The sequence below is a fragment of the Mus musculus genome, chromosome 10, assembly GCF_000001635.26.
Source record: "Mus musculus strain C57BL/6J chromosome 10, GRCm38.p6 C57BL/6J".
NCBI classification, from domain to species: domain Eukaryota; kingdom Metazoa; phylum Chordata; class Mammalia; order Rodentia; family Muridae; genus Mus; species Mus musculus.
The window spans coordinates 3,110,648-3,119,515 of NC_000076.6; the positions used below are offsets into that span (position 1 = coordinate 3,110,648).

Sequence of the window (8,868 nt, forward strand, 5' to 3'; positions counted from 1 at the left end):
GAGGTTTAAGGCAAAACTGGAAGAATGAACCAAACCCCCAAGAGTTTCAATCCAGTGGTATATACCAAAGTCCAGAGGGAATACAATACCAAACTTCATGTACACCTGGGTTCCAGTTAAGCACCATATCAGACTTTATGGTCAAATGGAGAGAGCACAGTCTTGGGAGCAGGGTTCCATTGCAAGCACAACAGGCTAACCTCCATCTCTACAGCTGTCCCACATCTTGGATGGCCTCTCCATATTAAATGAATCTCCCCTAGTTTTGCCAGTGGGTAAGTGGATGAGTGTGTTACCATAGGTCTTAAGCTGTTTGGGGGTGATTGAGCCTCTGAGGTGGTCCCTAACCATAAACCTCCAGAAGGGCCTTAAGAACAACACAGAAACTAGGGCACAGCCCAGGGGAGGGACCAGCCTATGTTCAAAATCACTAAATGTGATTGAGTTACACTGCTTAGAGTACACAGTGCTGGATTTCAACACTTGTGTTGAGGGAGATAAAAAATACACTTTTACCAGGAAGCCTTTTCATTTGATTAGTGAGTTAAATGACATAATTACACTCAACAACCACCTGAACGCTAAGTCTGTACACGCATACTAAGTCTGCACACACATACTAAGTCTGCACACACATACTGTCTGCACACGCATACTAAGTCTGCACACACATACTAAGTCTGCACACACATACTAAGTCTGCACTCACATACTGTCTGCACACACATACTAAGTCTGCACACACATACTGTCTGCGCACGCATAGTAAGTCTGCACACACATACTAAGTCTGCACACACATACTAAGTCTGCACACACATACTGTCTGCACACGCATACTAAGTCTGCACACACATACTAAGTCTGCACACACATACTAAGTCTGCACACACATACTAAGTCTGCACACATATACTGTCTGCACACGCATACTAAGTCTGCACACACATACTAAGTCTGCACACACATACTAAGTCTGCACACACATACTGTCTGCACACGCATACTAAGTCTGCACACACATACTAAGTCTGCACACACATACTGTCTGCACACACATACTAAGTCTGCACACACATACTAAGTCTGCACACACATACTAAGTCTGCACACGCATACTAAGTCTGCACACACATACTGAGTCTGCACACACATACTAAGTCTGCACACACATACTAAGTCTGCACACATATACTGTCTGCACACGCATACTAAGTCTGCACACACATACTAAGTCTGCACACACATACTAAGTCTGCACACACATACTGTCTGCACACGCATACTAAGTCTGCACACACATACTAAGTCTGCACACACATACTAAGTCTGCACACACATACTGTCTGCACACGCATACTAAGTCTGCACACACATACTAAGTCTGCACACACATACTAAGTCTGCACACACATACTAAGTCTGCACACACATACTGTCTGCACACGCATACTAAGTCTGCACACACATACTAAGTCTGCACACACATACTAAGTCTGCACACACATACTGTGTGCACACGCATACTAAGTCTGCACACACATACTAAGTCTGCACACACATACTGTCTGCACACACATACTAAGTCTGCACACACATCCTAAGTCTGCACACACATAATAAGTCTGCACACGCATACTAAGTCTGCACACACATACTAAGTCTGCACACACATACTAAGTCTGCACACGCATACTAAGTCTGCACACACATACTAAGTCTGCACACACATACTAAGTCTGCACACACATACTAAGTCTGCACACACATACTAAGTCTGCACACACATACTGTCTGCACACACATACTAAGTCTGCACACACATACTAAGTCTGCACACGCATACTAAGTCTGCACAAACATACTAAGTCTGCACACACATACTGTCTGCACACACATACTAAGTCTGCACACACATACTAAGTCGGCACACACATACTGTCTGCGCACGCATACTAAGTCTGCACACACATACTAAGTCTGCACACACATACTGTCTGCACACGCATACTAAGTCTGCACACACATACTAAGTCTGCACACACATACTAAGTCTGCACACACATACTAAGTCTGCACACACATACTGTCTGCACACGCATACTAAGTCTGCACACACATACTAAGTCTGCACACACATACTAAGTCTGCACACACATACTAAGTCTGCACACACATACTGTCTGCACACACATACTAAGTCTGCACACACATACTAAGTCTGCACACACATACTGTCTGCGCACGCATACTAAGTCTGCACACACATACTGTCTGCACACGCATACTAAGTCTGCACACACATACTAAGTCTGCACACACATACTAAGTCTGCACACACATACTAAGTCTGCGCACGCATACTAAGTCTGCGCACACATACTAAGTCTGCACACACATACTAAGTCTGCACACACATACTAAGTCTGCACACGCATACTAAGTCTGCACACACATACTAAGTCTGCACACACATACTAAGTCTGCACACACATACTAAGTCTGCACACATATACTGTCTGCACACGCATACTAAGTCTGCACACACATACTAAGTCTGCACACACATACTAAGTCTGCACACACATACTGTCTGCACACGCATACTAAGTCTGCACACACATACTAAGTCTGCACACACATACTAAGTCTGCACACACATACTAAGTCTGCACACATATACTGTCTGCACACGCATACTAAGTCTGCACACACATACTAAGTCTGCACACACATACTAAGTCTGCACACACATACTGTCTGCACACGCATACTAAGTCTGCACACACATACTAAGTCTGCACACACATACTGTCTGCACACGCATACTAAGTCTGCACACACATACTAAGTCTGCACACACATACTAAGTCTGCACACACATACTGTCTGCACACACATACTAAGTCTGCACACACATACTGTCTGCGCACACATAGTAAGTCTGCACACACATACTAAGTCTGCACACACATACTAAGTCTGCACACACATACTGTCTGCACACGCATACTAAGTCTGCACACACATACTAAGTCTGCACACACATACCAAGTCTGCACACACATACTGTCTGCGCACGCATACTAAGTCTGCACACACATACTAAGTCTGCACACACATACTAAGTCTGCACACACATACTGTCTGCACACACATACTAAGTCTGCACACACATACTGTCTGCACACACATACTAAGTCTGCACACACATACTAAGTCTGCACACACATACTGTCTGCGCACGCATACTAAGTCTGCACACACATACTAAGTCTGCACACACATACTGTCTGCACACGCATACTAAGTCTGCACACACATACTAAGTCTGCACACACATACTAAGTCTGCACACACATACTAAGTCTACACACACATACTGTCTGCGCACACATAGCGAGTCTGCACACACATAATAAGTCTGCACACACATACTAAGTCTGCACACACATACCGCCTGCACACGCATACGAAGTCTGCACACACATACTAAGTCTGCACACACATACTAAGTCTGCACACACATACTAAGTCTGCACACAGATACTGTCTGCACACGCATACTAAGTCTGCACACACATACAAAGTCTGCACACACATACTAAGTCTGCACACACATACTGTCTGCACACGCATACTAAGTCTGCACACACATACTAAGTCTGCACACACATACTGTCTGCACACACATACTAAGTCTGCACACACATACTAAGTCTGCACACACACAATAAATCCCCACACGCATACTAAGTCTGCACACACAGAACCAACCTCCACACACATACTGTCTGCACACACATACTATAGTCTGCACACACATACTAAGTCTGCACACACATACTGTCTGCGCACGCATACTAAGTCTGCACACACATACTAAGTCTGCACACACATACTGTCTGCACACGCATACTAAGTCTGCACACACATACTAAGTCTGCACACACATACTAAGTCTGCACACACATACTGTCTGCACACACATACTAAGTCTGCACACACATACTGTCTGCGCACGCATAGTAAGTCTGCACACACATACTAAGTGCACACACATAATAAGTATGCACACACATCCGGTCTGCACACGCATACTAAGTTCTGCACACACATACTAAGTCTGCACACACATACGAAGTCTGCACACACATACTAAGTCTGCACACACATATAAAGTCTGCACACACATACTAAGTCTGCACACGCATACTAAGTCTGCACACACATACTAAGTCTGCACACACATACTGTCTGCACACACATACTAAGTCTGCACACACATACTAAGTCTGCACACACATACTGTCTGCGCACGCATACTAAGTCTGCACACACATACTAAGTCTGCACACACATACTGTCTGCACACGCATACTAAGTCTGCACACACATACTAAGTCTGCACACACATACTGTCTGCACACACATACTGTCTGCGCACGCATACAAAGTCTGCACACACATACTAAGTCTGCACACACATACTAAGTCTGCACACACATACTAAGTCTGCACACACATACTAAGTCTGCACACACATACTAAGTCTGCACACACATACTAAGTCTGCACACACATACTGTCTGCACACACATACTAAGTCTGCACACACATACTAAGTCTGCACACACATACTAAGTCTGCACACACATACTATCTGCACACACATACTAAGTCTGCACACACATACTAAGTCTGCACACACATACTAAGTGTGCACACACATACTAAGTCTGCACACACATACTAAGTGTGCACACACATACTGTGTGCACACGCATAATATGTCTGCACACACATACTAAGTCTGCACACACATACTGTCTGCGCACACATACTAAGTCTGCACACACATACTAAGTCTGCACACACATAATAAGTCTGCACACACATACTGTCTGCACACACATACTAAGTGTGCACACACATACTAAGTCTGCACACACATACTAAGTCTGCACACACATACTAAGTCTGCACACACATATAAGTCTGCACACACATACTAAGTCTGCACACACATACTAAGTCTGCACACACATACTGTGTGCACACACATACTAAGTGCGCACACACATACTAAGTCTGCACACGCATACTAAGTCTGCACAAACATAATAAGTATGCACACACATACTGTCTGCACACACATAATAAGTATGCACACACATACTAAGTAGGCACACACATAATGTCTGCGCACGCATACTAAGTATGCACACACATACTAAGTCTGCACACACATACTGTCTGCACACGCATAAGAAGTAGGCGCACACATACTAAGTCTGCACACACATACTAAGTCTGCACACACATACTGTATGCACACACATACTAAGTCTGCACACACATACTAAGTCTGCACACACATACTAAGTCTGCACACACATACTAAGTCTGCACACACATACTAAGTCTGCACACACATACTAAGTCTGCACACGCATACTAAGTCTGCACACACATACTGTCTGCACACACATACTGTCTGCGCACGCATACTAAGTCTGCACACACATACTAAGTCTGCACACACATACTAAGTCTGCACACACATACTGTCTGCACACGCATACTAAGTCTGCACACACATACTAAGTCTGCACACACATACTAAGTCTGCACACACATACTAAGTCTGCACACACATACTGTCTGCACACGCATACTAAGTCTGCACACACATACTAAGTCTGCACACACATACTAAGTCTGCACACACATACTGTCTGCACACGCATACTAAGTCTGCACACACATACTAAGTCTGCACACACATACTGTCTGCACACACATACTAAGTCTGCACACACATACTAAGTCTGCACACACATACTAAGTCTGCACACGCATACTAAGTCTGCACACACATACTAAGTCTGCACACACATACTAAGTCTGCACACACATACTAAGTCTGCACACGCATACTAAGTCTGCACACACATACTAAGTCTGCACACACATACTGTCTGCACACGCATACTAAGTCTGCACACACATACTAAGTCTGCACACACATACTAAGTCTGCACACACATACTGTCTGCACACACATACTAAGTCTGCACACACATACTGTCTGCACACGCATACTAAGTCTGCACACACATACTAAGTCTGCACACACATACTAAGTCTGCACACACATACTGTCTGCACACGCATACTAAGTCTGCACACACATACTAAGTCTGCACACACATACTAAGTCTGCACACACATACTGTCTGCACACGCATACTAAGTCTGCACACACATACTAAGTCTGCACACACATACTGTCTGCACACACATACTAAGTCTGCACACACATCCTAAGTCTGCACACACATACTAAGTCTGCACACGCATACTAAGTCTGCACACACATACTAAGTCTGCACACACATACTAAGTCTGCACACACATACTGTCTGCGCACGCATACTAAGTCTGCACACACATACTAAGTCTGCACACACATACTGTCTGCACACGCATACTAAGTCTGCACACACATACTAAGTAAGTCTGCACACACATACTAAGTGAGGATGTGTGCCACACTGCACCAGGTAGTTTTAATCACCACTGAAAACCAGTACTTCCTCTGCTTCAGTGTGGTTGTCCCTGGTGCCAAATGTCTAAACCACAACTCAGGAATTTTCTCAGAACTGAGCAGTAACTGGTGAATGGTATGAAAATTATGGTAGGACTGCTCTATGTGAGCAGGTCTCCATGTCTCCATGTGTCCTGGAACACTAAAGGACTACTCTCGTCTTGTTTTTGAAGACTCACTCTGTAGACGGCTGGCCTTGAACTCAGGATCTGCCTGCTGCTGCCTCCCAAGTGCTGGGTTTAAAGGCATTAGCCACCATGCTCAGCAGTTCTATTTTCTAATTTACTTTACTCTGTACTTCTGTGATGGAAATGTTAGAACCTATTTACACATTTTTAACATTCCTTTTATTCCTTACAAAAGTCTCCATCTGGGAAAGGGCCTGACCTCATGGGAACTCCACATCCCATTGAGCCAAAAAGTGCAACAATCTCACATGACATGGGAAAAGCAGTAGCTGTTGTTCTTAGAGACCGACTCTTCTTGACTCTTCTGCTGCAAGAAAAGTCTCTTCATAGTGCTGCTCTGCTGCAGAGGAGTGGCTGTTAGGCCAGGGCAGGGAAGTCCTCAGGGTATTCGGGTTGGGAGCAACATCTTGGGTCACCACTTCTGCTCAGAGACCATAGTTCTCAGTTCTTCTGATTCTTCCTAGGCTTCCCTGGGTGCTGCCTCTGGCTCCCTGTCCAGGGCGAGGGAGGTTACCAAAGTTAACCTCCAGCTGTGATGTCAATGGCAGCTTTCTGGAAGACAGGAGACCCATCCTCATGGTCCTTATCACCTCTGTATCTGACTTGTGAATCACCACTGCCTTGGAAGGAACTGTGGTTTCCGGCTTCCGCACATTGAACTCATGCTTTGGTCTGGTTTGTTCTTGAAGGTTTTCCACTCCTCTAAGGTCGTCTCCTGGACTTGATTTACCTCTTCTACCTCCAGCTCAGGAATTTTGGCTGCAGATTCCTCATCCAGGGTGCCCTGGCACTCCTCCATCGGCCAGGTCTCTTCCATGGGTGTAGGTGGCTATCACTAGTGTCTTTACCTGATGCCCAGGGGGGAATGCCACAGCCACCCACACTCTCCTCCATTCTGTTTGCTTTATCATTGCTACTGTATCTTTCAAAATCTTCTTTCCCTTTTTGGTCAAAAGAGTCAAAAGCTCTGTTCCCAGGACCACCTAGACCTCTGTTCCTCAGGTCTCTGCTGGGGCCACCCTGTCCTCTCAGTGGTCTGTCCGGATCAAACCTATCATCTGGTTTTTCATCAGTAAACTTCCCCGCTGTCAAATCAGCCTGTCTCTCAGTGTCATAGGTCCAGTATTCCCTGTAGGACCTTCACTCTGCTCTATGAAGCACCAAGTCTGTCTCCCTGTAGTCACTCCATCCTTCCTGCTCCCCTCTTCTAAGAGTCTGCTTCTGGCCTGGCAGCTGCAGGCCCTCAAGGCTGTCTGCCTGCTGTGCACTGGACCCTGCGAGGCTCTTGTGCTCCTTCTGAGACTTCCTATGGCCACCTTCAATGGACTTGTGTCCTGAGGTGACAACCTAGTTACAACTGCCATTGTTCCCAGCTCTGCTGGCCTCTTCCACTTCTCTGGGATGCTTGCCCTGCAGCTGCTGCTGGAACTGGTGCTCAGCCTCCCACGGGATGTCAAACAGGTTCTACTCCTCATATAGCAGCTGATAGAAGAGGTTGGCCATGACTCAGAAAAATGTCTCCTGCATCGCAGCCCCAAGGCAGCTACCGTGCTCACCAGGACCCCTTCATGAAGCAAGCTGCCTCTCCTGGCAGCGCGGGCAGTCCAGGCCAGTGAGCTACATGAGTGTTTTCCCTCTGTGTTTCTACACCATGTGCATGCAGTGTGTGCAGAGGTCCAAAGCCTGCCTGGAATCCCCTGGAGCAGCAGTCATAGAAGGTTGTGAGCTGCTCTGTGAGTGCAGGAAATCTAACCTGGATCCCAAAAGGGCAGTGGGTGCTCTTAACCTCTGAGCATCTCTTCTGGCCCCAGAGCTGCTTCTAATTGGAAGAAAACTGCGATTGCAGAACTTTCCACAAGGCTTTAGATTCCCCTGTCACAGAGCTAAGTTGAAAAGCACCAGCCTTCCTTCCCCACAAGATAGGAATTGTCTGGGGAGAGGGTGGGGGGTTGGGGATGCAGTGGGGTTGTGGAGTTGGGGGGAGGGCAGAGGTAAGGGAGAAGGGGAGGGGAGAAGATAAAGAAGTTGATGGAGATGGGACTAAGGAGAGTTGGGGGTGAGGAGGCAGAG

The 8,868-nt window shown here is 46.0% G+C and overlaps 1 pseudogene; it reads right to left on the reverse strand.

Annotated features, from left to right (window-relative positions):
- Positions 7,159-8,366, reverse strand: Gm3318 (predicted gene 3318; annotated as a pseudogene).